The 15,264-nt window shown below is 39.1% G+C and overlaps 1 long non-coding RNA gene across 1 annotated transcript; it reads right to left on the reverse strand.

Moving 5' to 3' along the window:
• Window positions 1–11,729: 11,729 nt before the first annotated feature.
• LOC145456298 (uncharacterized) lies at window positions 11,730–13,469 on the reverse strand. The gene is made up of 2 exons (XR_013920562.1): window positions 12,459–13,469; window positions 11,730–11,977 (listed from the first exon to the last, which is right to left on the reverse strand). It is a non-coding gene; the product is annotated as an uncharacterized LOC145456298 (long non-coding RNA).
• Window positions 13,470–15,264: the final 1,795 nt, after the last annotated feature.

Raw genomic sequence — 15,264 nt, forward strand, 5'->3', positions numbered from 1 at the left:
AACGCCGCTGTCGATGAACAAAAAAGCCGAGTTGGCGGTATATGACTACGAAGGGAGAGAATGAAATTGTTATTTTGAGTACCAGAAGGTTGTTGTATGTAGATTTGACAGTAACCCTATCATTCGCATATGACAAACACAATCATGGCCATTAACTAACTTGCTCGGTCTAGATCAACGCAAAAGAGATGATTCGTTTTTTGAAACCATAGCGAAGACCACATGTAAATCTATGCGATAGACTTCTATCTCCTTACATTCAGTCGTGTCGTGTCCATTTTAATACGGTCCCCACGTGTATGACATGCGCACACTAACACCGTAAACAGAAGTCGATGATTTTGATTAATAAAAATATTTCTTGACTACAAGTATGTTTTGGGAAATTAAAATTTATTTTTCTGTATGCAACGAAATGAAAATAGATTCGTGGTTTTAATTGAATTGTGACTGTGTTGTTTTAATGTACGTTTCAACAGGTAGACTTGACACTGAACAGCAATTCACCTCACAAAAAATGTTTGTTGTATGATTTGTCACTGGTGCGCAAAGGGTTAGGAATATTTTTGTATGATAATATCTTCTAGCTGTTTTGTTGTGAGGGTAATCATGTGGTGACTCAGCACTTTTCGTTAGCAAAGTAGATTGATCTATGTGAAATATGTAAGGACGGTGACTAGTAAACATATGTACTTTGTTGTTGGAGTACTGCTATGGCGTTGAAATAACCCTCTGGAAGTGAGTATGCTTTTCTTTCACGAAAGTTTACGTGGCTCCGTTGTAATAAATTTGTGTTAACTAAACTCGGATGGATACCGCAATTGTGCTGGACTTACACATGGTATTCGCATACTGTACACATACAAACTTTTGTGTAAACAACTCTGATGTTTCTGTTGGTACTAGTGCTGTGTTAAACTATTCGGTTCTTAAGACACATGGACAACCATTCAGACAATAAAGGTCTTGAGGTAACGAAACAGTTTGTAGAGTCAAACCAACCATTCTTTAGTTTCGTAATGTGAGAATATCGAGTAAAGTTGATTACTTTGTGTGATGTAAATATCTTTCGTACTTTTGTAAGAGTAGTGGGGGTCTCATGAAAAAGTAACTTGTTGACAAAAACAAAATATTGAATGAAGGTTCGTCTGTTGTTTTCGTAAGTCAAGAGAGTGAAAATTGTTGTTGTTGTTTTTGTTACAGTAAATCGAAATAGTGTGAAAGCGTCACCAATCATTGCGTATGTTCGTAGCATGAGCGAATATATTCGTGTACCATGAACATCTTTCATATACACTTAGTATGAAATGAGATGCGTGGAATAATAATTAGTGTCCTACAAAAGTACAACTTGTTGCGTTTGATTATATACTTTATATCGATGTCTTTGTGATGTTGAAAGACAGCTGTGTTTACATTTGAATATAGTAAGCGGAGTAACTCAAGTAATAAATTTTACTCGTTTGAAAATACCGATCAAGGGATAACAGTATCAATATGAGTGGTAATTATTTTTCGCGATATACAACCAATCTTCCAAGCATAACTTTTCCAAAGATCGTCGTGTCATAGTCGGCTGTTACGAATTCGAAACAAATGTACTTCGATTATCACGATGATGGAAATTACGACCAACACAGTATTTCGTAAGTGAATGTGTATCGTTTGGTATGTTCAGCAGTCACTAAATGACAAAAATAGCAAACTGATGCAACCCGGTAGTTAAACGATACAGTTACAAGTTGGATGTAATCTTGATTTACAGATGACAGCTTGATGAGTATTGTGATGACATTTACTTTAGCGAATGACAACGGAAAAATTTTCGATTGCATTGTCGGCGTATGTGTTACACAAATAATTCTAGTACGCCTAACTATAGGATGCATTTGACAAACATCGTACAAATTGTTTCGTTGTGATGGTAACGACTTTCAGCGGTTTGGTTTCATGTCGGGAATTATTATTTGGGGGTTCAAAAACAATCAATACTACAAATGAACAACAATGCAAAACACGTTAAGTGAATTACAGTGTAGCAAGTATTTCTTTGATATTACGAGTGTTGTGTACTAGACACTTCTAGTTGAACAGGATGCTTCTAGCAAACATATACCAATTTGCTTTTGTAATGATCAAAGTGTTAGAGTGTAACCTCACGATATTTTACATTTAGCGCGTTCTATAGAGAGTGTGGACGGATTAAGTATTAATCACCCTTCGATATCCAAAGTGATATTTTCACACTGTGTAATGCGTGTATGTTTCAATTCGCCGTCACGAATTCCGACAGCAACGACACTGGTGCTTCATCTTTACCTTAATTCATAAATACCGCGACAGTCGGTACGGGAATCGAACGCATGCATACTTTTAGATAGGCGACACACCTGTGAAATACTTGAAACAGCGATAAGTGATTGTGTTAGCTATATTCATCCAAAGATTTCACAAAGATTTCTTAACTTTGGTTGCAACTCGCTCGTAACGAATTGGTCCGTGCAATCTAGAAAAGACACAAGTTGAAGACGAATGATATGAATTTAATCAACTAAAAAGTCTTTTTGTTTTGGTGTTGGGTGTAATACAATCTGTATAATCATGAATTACTTTGATTATAATCGAGTTGCCACGACTAGTCGTATTTTCGTTAAGAGTTGATTTCGAAAATGGGTATGATGGGATTTCAAAATGTGTATAATGAGAATATCGGATTGTGAATCAATGTCATCGTAAAGGACTTACTTGTCTTATGATAGCTTACATTAAAGTATACGGATTCATCTGCGAAAAATTAATTCTCGGTTATTTTTCGTATATTCAAATCTCGTACACTCAATGTTAGTCGCAAGTCGCAAGCATTGATTTGTAGTTGTCGCGTCGTGAAAACTATCAATCGCTTTTACAGTACAACGGATTTACTTGGCAGTGTTTTCATAATTGACTCTTTCGAGTGTTGTAAGATGTTGAGATGTCGAGACGAATAAAGTTTGCATTTCCAGTTTCGTAAAAAATAACTAGTTCGTTAATAAAGTTGTAGGTTCTCATGAGTTGTTATTATTCAGATCAATATGTGAATATTACAAGCGAGCAACACTATTCGTGTTCACCAGGATGAATTAATAAAGTTTACAAGTTGTAGTAATATAATCAAGTAAGTGAAAACTATATTTTTAACATCGGTTAATATTATGAATAATTCTTTTGAGTATGGTAAGATGTTAAAATGTCTCTTTGACAAACCGAAAGTCGGATCGTGAATAGAGTTGTAATGTTCCATTACTTGTTTCAAATCAATGTGTGTATAATATCGAAATGGTACTTGGAAAGATGGTAGTCATGTTTGTCAATCCTATTTCAATTCACACTACGCCAAAGTCAAAATATTCGGTCTCGGATTATCTCAATTTACCTATAGAACATCTCGCGAATGGATTCCGCCCCGTGCTATAACTAGATCGCTATGTCTGATGCATTGTCATGTCAGTGACGTAGGGTTTTACAATTATTTCACACCTTTTTGAATAAGCGTCAACTTCCCAAAGGATTAGGGTTGGATCAGAAATAAGTGATAATTTGTCGGTATTCCAATCACCCGCTGCGACGGTTCTGTTATTCGTTACTTATTAAATTTTACCAGTGAAATCCGGTTCTGTGACAAACTGCTTACGAAAATTTCAACGCTTGAGCGATCGATGTCTGTAGCGCCAAGTCGCAAAAGATGGCTATGACCGAGACATTATGTTGTCAGCGATTGCGGGGCTTTGCAAACTATTTCACACCTATTTGGAGTGTTAGCATGTTGTTGGTATTGGAATCACCGTCTACGCCGGCTCTGTCTGAGATTAGTGATATTCTCTATAACCATCCTGATACGCGAAGTCTATATCTAGGAACTTATCCAGTAGACCAATTACCAAAGAAACCAACTAGCGGAAAATTCGCTATCATCATTAATTACGACGAGTCGAGTTTGCCTGGGTCTCACTGGGTGTGTATATACAGAGATGACGATACTCATTTTCATGATTCGCTAGGTTCGGACCGCTAAAACCTCAGATAATCGAATTCCTGGAGCCGGATGAATTTTCCGTGACTGGGAAACAGCTACAGAGTAAAACTTCGGATGTGTGTGGAGATCATGCTATTGCATTCTTGATAAAAAGAGCACAAGGATTTTCAGCCAAGGAATACTTGAATAATTTTGGGGATGATAAAAAGTGAATGATACGATTGTGCGTGCTTTTGTGAAGAGTTTGATTTCAGAGTAATAAACGAATGTGTAAATGTGTATACTTGTGATTCTTGTTGTGGTTGTGAACAGCAGACTATTTTGTAGGCGTGAAACAGCGAATAAGCCGAAGTATTATTCAGCTAGCAATCAATAGCGAGGAAAGAGAACACGATCGGTCATTTGACACGACTAAACTACGACATCATATATCATAATTTACGATCAAACTATTTCGCACTGAATGGAATAGTGTAATAATCGATAGTAGCGGCTGGACGAGAAATAATTCAGCGCACAGGTCATTCGAAATATAGGTCGCACTGCTTAATCCTCGCAACAAGCCACGTTTCCGTCCGCGTGGTTATTGTTGACTCGTACATATTCAACACCGGTCGAGAGATGCCTATACTCGAAAGTACGAATCGCCGCCGCGCCCATAAGAACACATGGCGAATCACCAAAGATCCCGTAAGAATACATGACAGGCACATCATCACCGCAGCCTATATCCACAACGTTAGTTCACTACGACACAAGAATCCGTGGGCACATCATCGCCACAGCATATATCTGAAAGGGTACCATCATCACCACATAGGCACATCATCACCACATGGTGGTCTGAAAGGGTACCATCATCACCACGAGTTTTCACGGCACATCATCACCGCAGCCTATACCAGAAAGGGTACCATCATCACCGCATCCATAAGAACACATGGCACCTCACCGCCGAGAGGGGGGGTCAAAAGGGTGCCATCACCACCACGAGTTTTCACGGCACCTCACCGCCGCACCCATAAGCCACAATGGCCGTTCGCGAGCGATCGACTATACTACTCTCTTTGTCGCTACATATCAGCTATACCCTATTTCATGTACTGTTTGGTGAGTCACCGTATTTTGCCTAAGCTCGCGAAGCGCGACAAATTTATGTAATTCATGTTTGAGTCAGTCAATATGGTCAGAAATTGCATATATATTGCTATCAATTTTTTATCCTCTTTCTGCTCACGTAATCAGATTTACCGGTAGAGCTGAGTGTGGTGTGTTGGAAAAGGTAGGACCTCTAAATAATAATTAAACATCTTCGGGCGGAATCGTTGTTATATTGACTTCGTTACATGATGCTATTTCGTGACCTCCTATACTGCTATGTCAGAAGATATGGAAATCGTCAAAACATACCAAACTAAAAGACGCACATGATTTCGAATTGATATTTCTTTACTGGCAAATAATTTTTTTCCTTGCGGGATGGCATTTGTCTTGTAGGGTTAAGGTCGCCAGGACAGGAACATTCGACGCCAGCCATTGAGACACCTATGGACAATTACACATATATGTATATATATCGAAGTTTTCGGTCAGCGCAAGGGCATTCCTTTGCGACCAAGGTCTTCTCGCTGCTGATCGTTCTGGCACACTTTCTCGGAGTCGCATGTTACATGGCCTCTAACTTCATATGTCTTGGTGCGTCGTGGCGCAGTAATGGCCGACGCCGAAGTCTCCCATTTCCATAAATCATGCGTATTTTTGTTGGGTGACAGGTACCCCAAAATCTAGATATATGAAATTGTTAAATCGCGCGCAGCGCGAAAAATTTTTGAAAAAGTTGCATGAATTTCTGAAAAATTACTCTATAATTTATGTTAATTCACGAAATAATTTTGGGACCCATTCGAGTTCGGGCCCCCCACCCCCAATTGGGGGGTTTGGGGTGCGGTAGTTACGGTGCGGACTCCAACATAGCCGTTTTAACGCGCCATCGCCCCCTATCGCCCCCTTCGTTATTTTTGCCCCCCCTAGACCACCAAATCGCCTTATAAAGATGAAAAAATGTTCGCGCTCTGCGCGACTAGGCGTCTATTTCCGGTAACTTTTCATATCCATAATATTGACGATTTCGGTGCGTATAACAAGCCTGCTGGGGCGTTCCGCCTCCACAATTAAAATCTTTCTTGCGCAAGGTATTTCACAAGAAAACTGTGATGGTGTAGAAACCACAAGTGCTGCCTGTGATACGAAATCGCCAGGTAGCCTATTTGAAATTGATATTTGGCGTCCAGGTGATATATTACGACTGTACCCTGAAATGCAGCCGTACGCTATATATGTAATCGAAATGCTTCCACTATAATACAAATAAAAAGACGAAAGTTGCAAAAGATCTATGTAACTCAAGTCTCGCATACTCGAAGAAGGTAACCAGCATGATTAGGACCCATGAGTTTTTACAGAAAAAATATGGCGCACACGACGAATCCCATGTGACGGTGTGCTCGAATTAGTGCTATTATGACGTCATGAGTTTTCCATTGTGACGTAACCATTGATTGACATATATGGCTTTTTGGGAGTTAAAATGGAAAATATAGGGCAAATATGGCTTTTCGGACGAAAAAGGTTCCCGACCACTGATGTATACTATCATTCCACACACATCGTGCGAGGTAATATTGTAATATTTACGCCTGGCATGATATATATTTGAATATTTGAATAACATTGTCGTTGTACTTGGCATAACTTGGCAAAATAATGAGATACAGACACAATGCAAGGGGACAAATTCATCATGACACCTTAAAAACTGTGGCGTGACAATTTAGCAGCTAGCAGACATTTCATGTGCCACAGTTATAGGTAGAATGTTTCAGAATTTACCAAGGATTGATATGATGTCAGACCATTTGAGCAGTGCAGCGCAATCCGGGTTTCGGGCATACTCCCGATAAGTAGGCTTTTGATCATGTCATTGCAAAAGTCAAATTAAAACAGCGTCAGATATACCTTAGAATATTGGAACAGATAAGTAACATCATGAGTACAAAATAAATCTGTTATACTAATGAAATGTCCAATCGCTTTACAATCCATCTGTGTTACACCTGTCTAGCGTACCGCTTTGTTACTCGCCGCCTTCAATTGGCGAGAGCTACATTTAATTGGCGATAACAACTTGGATAGAGAGACCCAAAATGTAACTAACTATATACATCTGGGTGGCAAAAGCATGCGAATGGTTTCCATACCCACCTGATTATATAGCGAAATCCGCTACGCTGCGCAACGTTCGCTACGACCTTTTATTATAGGCTATTACAATTTACAATTCCTCACGACAGTTTGATTGCGTTTGTTGCATCCACGGCTTCACGAACTCACGGCGTTTCTAGTCACAAGTCCTTCTCTGATTTTAACGTTTGAACCGACTCCACTCGAGTCATCTTGGTTTTATCACCCAGTCAGTCCAAGTTCGAGTAATTCAACGAAAGATCGCGCACCAGTCAAAATCACACTTTTCATCATCATCATCATCATCATTGGTTTATTAGCAATTTTATCAAATCAATACACCACAAAAATGCGATACAATGAAAAGACAGGAAGATGTCACGAATCATCAACGGGCCATTTTTTATCATCATGAACAGGTAATGTGACGTGATAGCAGATCTTCCACCGCATGGTAATGTTGCGATAATAAAGTTTGATGAGTAGTTTGAGGCTTTTGGAGCAGTTTTGGGGTGAATTTTAAGTTCCCAAGTATAAAAAAAGATAAGTGACAGTTGACTATTGTCGAATACTTGAAAATCAAAAATGCTTGGGCGGGCCGCACATAATGATCTCCCAGACCGCGTGTTTGAGACCTCCGCCATAGGGCATAGAGGTCATACGCAAAATATGTGAAACGGGCGATATAAACACTAATTAGTGTTCAGCGTGAAGGACATGTCAACTTGCTACAGCCGAAGTAATAATTCGGACAGGGCGAAAGTGATGACGATGACTGAGAAAACATTCGCAGCCCTAATAAAGCGCACGAAACTCGGTTGATCGCAGCATCGCAGGCAACGGGTAAGCACATCGCAGGCTGCAAAAGTGTGAATAGTGATCACTGACCACCGACCATAGTGACCAATGCTCTTTAAAATGCATCACCACACCATTTTGATACCTAAGCAACACGATTTCTCAGCAATAAAACCGTAAGATCTGATTACTTACAAATCAAGGGCAAGTAAATTTTGCGGTAATTTTCGAAATTAGTTTCTCTCGCTTAGATAATTTATTGTGAACTTGCATCGGAACAACGTGTTCGTAAATTAGCATAAATTGACATAAGGCAGATATTTTTTTTCTTCGCAATCGCGCGAATTAGTGTCACGTTATTTATTGATTTCAATATCGGTACCCCCTCCCGGAAATAAAAATATAATTAACAGAATTTATTTCAACCGTATACTCGAAATTATGGGAGAACGCTATATTTCCAGTATCACTTGTGGGCGTTTCGAAGCTGTAGTTTAAATATGCGCGGCCTGCGGCCGCATACAAGACTATTACAATAGTCCTATAAGCACATATAAGTGGGATTCTGGTTTAAATCAGGCTGATTCAAATCAGAGTGATTTAAATCAGTTTTTTCCGTTTATTCTTGATTTTAATTTCACCATTTCGACTTAATTGACTATTTTTTTTTCAAATTTTCTGACGAGATGCGTGAATTTGGATTATTATCGGACAATCGTGTGCATTTTATATAAGCCAGACATAGCATTTCGTCACCGGCACCAGTATAGTTCAGCTATTTGACAGACAGACCGGAAAAGAGCAAATAACATCGGTATCGATCAATATGTTAGCGTTTTTGCTGCAGCATGCTGCTACTATTTCTGAGGCACTGGTGGGATACCGGAAACGAAGCGCAATCCGAAGTCTCTATCGAAAGATTCCCTCATCTCTGATGCCTAAGCGTTGCAAAACTATTATGGATGGTCCCGATATGACTCAACATGTTTCCTCGCTACTAGAACAGATCAGTAATGATTCTAGCGACCTATCATGACCACATAAGTTACACTTTTCAGCTATGTGGATTATGATTCCCGGCCCCACATTATTAAAGTTTTAGCGTTATCCTTCATCATCTTGATTGACATGGCCGTCATTTATCCTCTTTTCTTTTGTTCGTGTTGCTGTTATTATGAATAAAAAAAACTAAAAAATCGAAAAAATCTTTATTCAATTAAAATCGATTTTAATCAGGGGAAAAATGGTTTTAACCGGAACCATACCTATAAGCCATATTTACGCCAGGAGACACAAAGACGGATAACGTTTCGGCGAGCATGCGACTTTGCTATGTTCGCTTCCGGACAAACCAAAACTAACCGACGCATTTTGGCCGAGACCTTCGATTTTGATATGTCCCGAGGTCCAAATTGTAGGCGCGAAATAGCACCGTTCCAATGGCTTGCGGTGAGAATCATGACTATGGTGAGACCGCAAAGATATGGTGTGAATGCAATTACCGTGTTGGGCGCAAATAACCTTATAAGAGATAAGCGCCAATGTTGTGAATAAAACAAACAAACAAACTAGCATCAAGCTTATATGGTTGAAGATATCATTCAGACCGTCGAAAATCAAGGTAGATTCATGATTAGGGATACAGAATCCGTTAGAATAAGATTCTCAAATATATAAAATGTAAAATGTTAACTGATTGAGTCGCCGCTATATATTTTATCACATTGTTAGCGAATAGTGAGTGTTGCAGATCTGTGCCTCATCAGGCTGTTGAACGGAAATGAAGTTATGTATATTTCCATGATGTTTTTGCAGCATATAGACCGGTACATGATATACAACACACACACACACGATATGTGTATCCGCATATGCATACCATGAGTGCACGATGGGCATGTGCTGCTGGACAAGGAAGGTGCAGATTAGCCCTGTAAGGCTTTCTATAATAAGTATTGAACCATCTCTCCACCCTATTCCTTTAATGCGGTGTGCCGAAACGGGGAACCCATAAATTCCAGTGTTACTAATCAGGTTTTTGGTCTGACCCGGCTGGGGATTGAACCCAAGACCTACCGATCATGAGCTGTCATTATAGCTAATAGAGCTGAATTTCACATTCATTGGTGATTTTGAGGGAGTTTCATTGCTCCGAGAGTGCTAATATTCGGATACCAAGTATTATGATCTCTGAGATATTTCTGATGAATTGCATTGTCGCAGGTGAGGCAAGACCTGCCTGTGGCTCAGCTGTGCCCACCTCTCCTTTCGCACTGTATTTTTGAACAATAAATATGAAAATTGGTGTTTGATGAAAAAAAGTTCATTTATTTATTCATGAACGTCGACGGTTGATATCAATATCATTGAAAGTTTTCACAACTTTACTCTACTCAGCCTGGCGTCAGGTGAGGCACCGCCTCACTCACCACCTCACTTGCCTCCCCTGACCGCACGTCAATACGCCCCGTCCTTACAATCTGAGCTCTTTGGTAAAACTTCGATTGGTAGAGGAAAATATTGCACCCCGTGAAGAAATGTCAATTTGATAACGCACCAAAGAATCCAATATTTATTGCGAGGCGACAACCTTAACAATTCGTGCCCTAAATTTACGAAGACAGCACTTCCATCAGCCGGTAAATCCGATTACGTATATATGCAACATAACCAAGAAACAATATTATTGACCAAGGTCATTCATTAACTTTGAACATTTTCCACACCCTGCGCGACTGGAAAATATATTCACATTGACTTTTCATGGGTGATTTTGGTGCATTGTATGTATACAGCACGGGTGTCAAACATACGGCCCGCCAGATGATTCCATCCGACCCGCGACGCAATTTTGAGTAAATTTAAACATGCTTATATCATTCAGCACACTTATAACAAATGTTGGGATTTTTTGTAAGAGATACTTTCAATTAAATAATTCCCCGAAACAGCAAATGTCGAGCATGTCAATAGGTCACATTATTACCACCCGACTGCGGTGATGTGATTTCACCGTAGTTACCATTAGGAGCGAGCCCGTAACATTGATACCCATTTCCGAGAGGGAAAAAGTGCACTCTGATTTCGGAGTTATGTGGGAAAATGGACCAAAACGTAGTTATTCACAGAAGAGAAAACGCTGCTATATGCGGTTACCTTGGAAAAGATATTAGTCATACAAAATAAACGATTCAAATATGGTCGCACTGCGGCGTCACTTTCGACTCAAAAGATCTCTGGACTAGTTTTATAACTTGATCAGACTAGTTGACCTCCAACGTCGTATCGATCATTCCTATCTGATACCGAATGCTGTACATGCGAATTTTCTGCAGCACCATTATTGCTGTTTGCTTGTTACACTGTAAAAAATAAAAACCTCGATTTACCGCGAAATGTTTGGAAGCACGGTAGCCAGACATTTCGTGGTAATCTAACATTACCGTTAGTCAATGTAAATTTAACTTACACCCGTCCGGTAATCTCACTTTACACGCCAGACTGTAATGTTACAGTAACCTCCGGTACATCCAATCTACATGTTCTCCTGTACATTTGCGATCGAGACTGTCATTTAACCTCCTACCTACCTACATGCTGTCCCTGTAAATCAGGATTACATACCAGCTTGTAAATTCACGTACATCCATACCTATCGCAAAGCAACCCGATGCAAAAATATCGCAACATTTTCTTCACATCCCCAAAACGACATTGGAACAAACTGTATATTCATTCATGATATCACGATGAAGTGGTTATCGATGGAAAAATATTGCTGCCGGAGGTCTAATTCTTCTTTAGGAGACATGCAGTAACACGAGTGGTCTCAAGAAAACGTGAATTAATTCCACCACCGGCCAAACTTCCAATTGTTTCTTTTTCTCGTTCTCATTCCTTCTGTGTAACTAGTATCTTGCAGTTCCACTAAAAAGAATTCATGCGTAAGTCGCTATATAAAGCAAAGTTCCTAACCTGGACAGTGGACATGACATTATAAAGACTAAGACAAATAGGCTAACAAAAATATAACATGTTTTGAAGTACCGGTACTGGCACATTGTGTGATGACGGCTCCGCCTATTACATGACATAGCAGAGATTCATGACTTACTTTATCTCTGTATTGAAGCAAAAGGTTCCTAATTTAAGGTGACATGTTTGGCAAACAAATCCAGCAGTGGATGAAAACATCTCTATGCTACGGCCCGAAAATGACATTACCAAGCCAACAGTTTCAACTCCTCCGCGGCGGAGTATGTGGTCACTATATAAGTCGACAAATATCCCAAAATAGAGCAGAGAATGCGGCGAATGAAATATATCAATCATGAAATCTCAAGTCATCAAGGGCTGGTGTGCAGAGTCAGATATTCACGGTGACAAATACTATGCAGTACTGTATTACCTTTTAAGATGCGTATTCCATTCAGCATTCCTAGGAATCTTCAACGATCGTGTCCACTTTCTTCAAGCACAACAAGCTTCGCTCCACCCTTTGCTCAAATCTCACTAATGGCCACTGGCCAGAGCCAGACGACACTCGAACGATTTCAAAATAAATGGTATTCATCCGCTGACACATGACACCAATAATATTTACTGGCCACGTTATAATGTTTGATCTGGGTCGTTTTTTCCATACAGAAACATTTATCATTGCATATAGTCCCTTTTTTCATCTAATTTCGTATAAATTGATATTTATTCCATGTGTTGTTCACTACTTACTGTACTTACTTAACCAGACGCTGCCTGTGATGTCACAGTTGTGCGTTGGTTGTTTACTACGAATCTCAGAAAAAGCAGTCACCTAACGTAACCTATTACAGGTCGCCTTGTCCGCCATTAACAAATAGTCAGCTGAGCATGCGGTGCTGATATTTCTAGTTTCCCCGAGCAATATTATACATCCTGAACTAATTTTCTAACTTATCAGTCTTATCCGTGACAACGAATGTAACCAGCGAGACTGGCCGTACAGCCATTGCCGTATAATATAATATGGCTACGGTGTACCACATTAGCTACGATTGTCAGTTATTTCTTGTACCCTACTAAGCTTAAATTGATACTAGGGCCAACAATTTCGGTATGACAGACCCCAGTCTCGCAAACGAGGTTCAATCAGGTCAAATCACCTCTAGAATGATATATCAGTAACATTCAGTTCTACGTATACATTGGCTGCAGCGATTTTGAAGCTAATCAATTTTGCCAATAGCCCGGTAAACTGCAGTAACGAGTAACTGTCAGTAATTTTGCGAAGAAATTCTGGTAACTTACTTTACAGCTATATTAAGGTAATATTACATATCAAAATGTAAAATTACAAGATACGCACAGTAATTGGCTGCGACCGGTAATTCGTGGCAAAATTTACAGAGATTTCCCAGTAAATCTACCAGATTTTTTACAGTGTATGTATTTCGGTGAGACGAAAATAAAAACTCCTCATACACAGGGCTGACGCTAGATGACGACTGAAGAAAAGGGGGCATAGAAATATGCCAATTTATATCGTCGTTTGTGCCACTGTTTTAACGGCTCATATCGATATTAAACCAGCCAATCATCGTATTTTTGCCAATTCGATTGTTCGCGAATAAAGGAGTTGTTACACTTATGATCTTCGGCCCTATGATCTTCGGTACTATCTAACTCACTATTACGCTGGTCAACAGAATGAAAAAAAATTGCAGAACATCTGAGAGCCGTTTATGGGGGTTTCGAGGTTGCTGATTATGAATATCACATTACTTTTGCCAGATTGGCTCTTGTTCAGAAGATATTTATAGCCCTAAAACAGCCCAAAATCACTGTATTTACCCTTGAATATTTCACTTGATAGGAAAAAAGAGTATTTTTTCTAATTTTAAACTGCGCATAAATAGATAATTGACTATGAAGAAACCTCATGTCGTTCTCAGTCATTCTATCAGTATCAACATTACCTGGTGCGAAATATTTGTTTGTCAAAAAAGCAGTTTGTCAAGCCTAAACATCATACTTTTGCACAACGGAAATACATATTCTCCTGTATCAATTGGTCATTCTACCAAGATTAAAGAGCACTATAAAGCTATAAAATTTGTCCTTGAAAAGCTTAACTACAATACTCATATGCGTCTCTGCGACTTGTAAATGGATAATTTTCCGTTGAATCAACAAAGTGGGTATCCCTATAGTATCTCTATCAAACGAGAAGCTTAAATATGGTATTTTTGATAGCTTTCAGATTCGAATACGGATGAAAGATTCCAATTTCTCATATTAGGAAGGATTTCACTGCATGGAATTTCTCCTAAGATGTAGGCCTACTAAATAAAACTTTTTAGATGATCACAAAGCACCCAACTACAAACAGTTGGTCCGAAAATTTGTATCTGTAGATGAAAAACTTGGAACAAACATGAGCATAAAAGTTCACTTCCTGTTCAGTCATCTTGATATATTTCCTGATGATCTTGTTGATTAGCAAGGGAAGAGGTTCCACCAATACATCCAAACAACAGAGGAAAGATATTAGGACAGATGAGATGAACATATTATGGCAGACTATTGCTGGAACCTTGAAAATAAATGAATAATATTATATTCCAACTGATTATTTCAAATTTACAATAGGTGGTTGACGTAAAATTGATTGAAATAATGCCACGTTATTTGAGTATCTAAGTGAATACCTATATACACGACTGAAGTTTATTTATGTACATGATAGGGTATCCGTGAAAGGCCATAACTATGATAAATCTAATACCCCTAAATATAGTGCTGTTGCTGTATCTTGATTAAAAAGAGTCTTCTGTGTGTGAAAATAACAAGTAGATTGAATTTCTAAACTTTATGGTGCAACTGAGCCGATTTTCTATCAAGCCCAGGGGTTATCAGCCGTTTTTTGCCTGTGGCCCATTTTCCGGTTTGAAAATGTTCTGTTATGCATAAGCTCACGCCGATATCTCAAATCTGAATCTGACACAAGTTCGGAAGAGACAGTGGGTCTTATATCAAAGACCGCAGGGTAAACAAGTGCGATATAGACAACATCAATTGTCATTATGTGGAACTTCAGTGCTGATAGCGAACAACATCTATCTTCTAACTCTTCCTGCTCCATTCTTGCCAAGTCATTCTTAAGGACAGACAGTTCGTACCAATTTCGATAAATCGCAGTCTTGAGGTTCTTTTGAATCGTTAAAATTTAAATAAAT

This window comes from Botryllus schlosseri, chromosome 14 (assembly GCF_051294905.1).
Source record: "Botryllus schlosseri isolate E-star chromosome 14, Bs_hap1, whole genome shotgun sequence".
Taxonomy (NCBI): domain Eukaryota; kingdom Metazoa; phylum Chordata; class Ascidiacea; order Stolidobranchia; family Styelidae; genus Botryllus; species Botryllus schlosseri.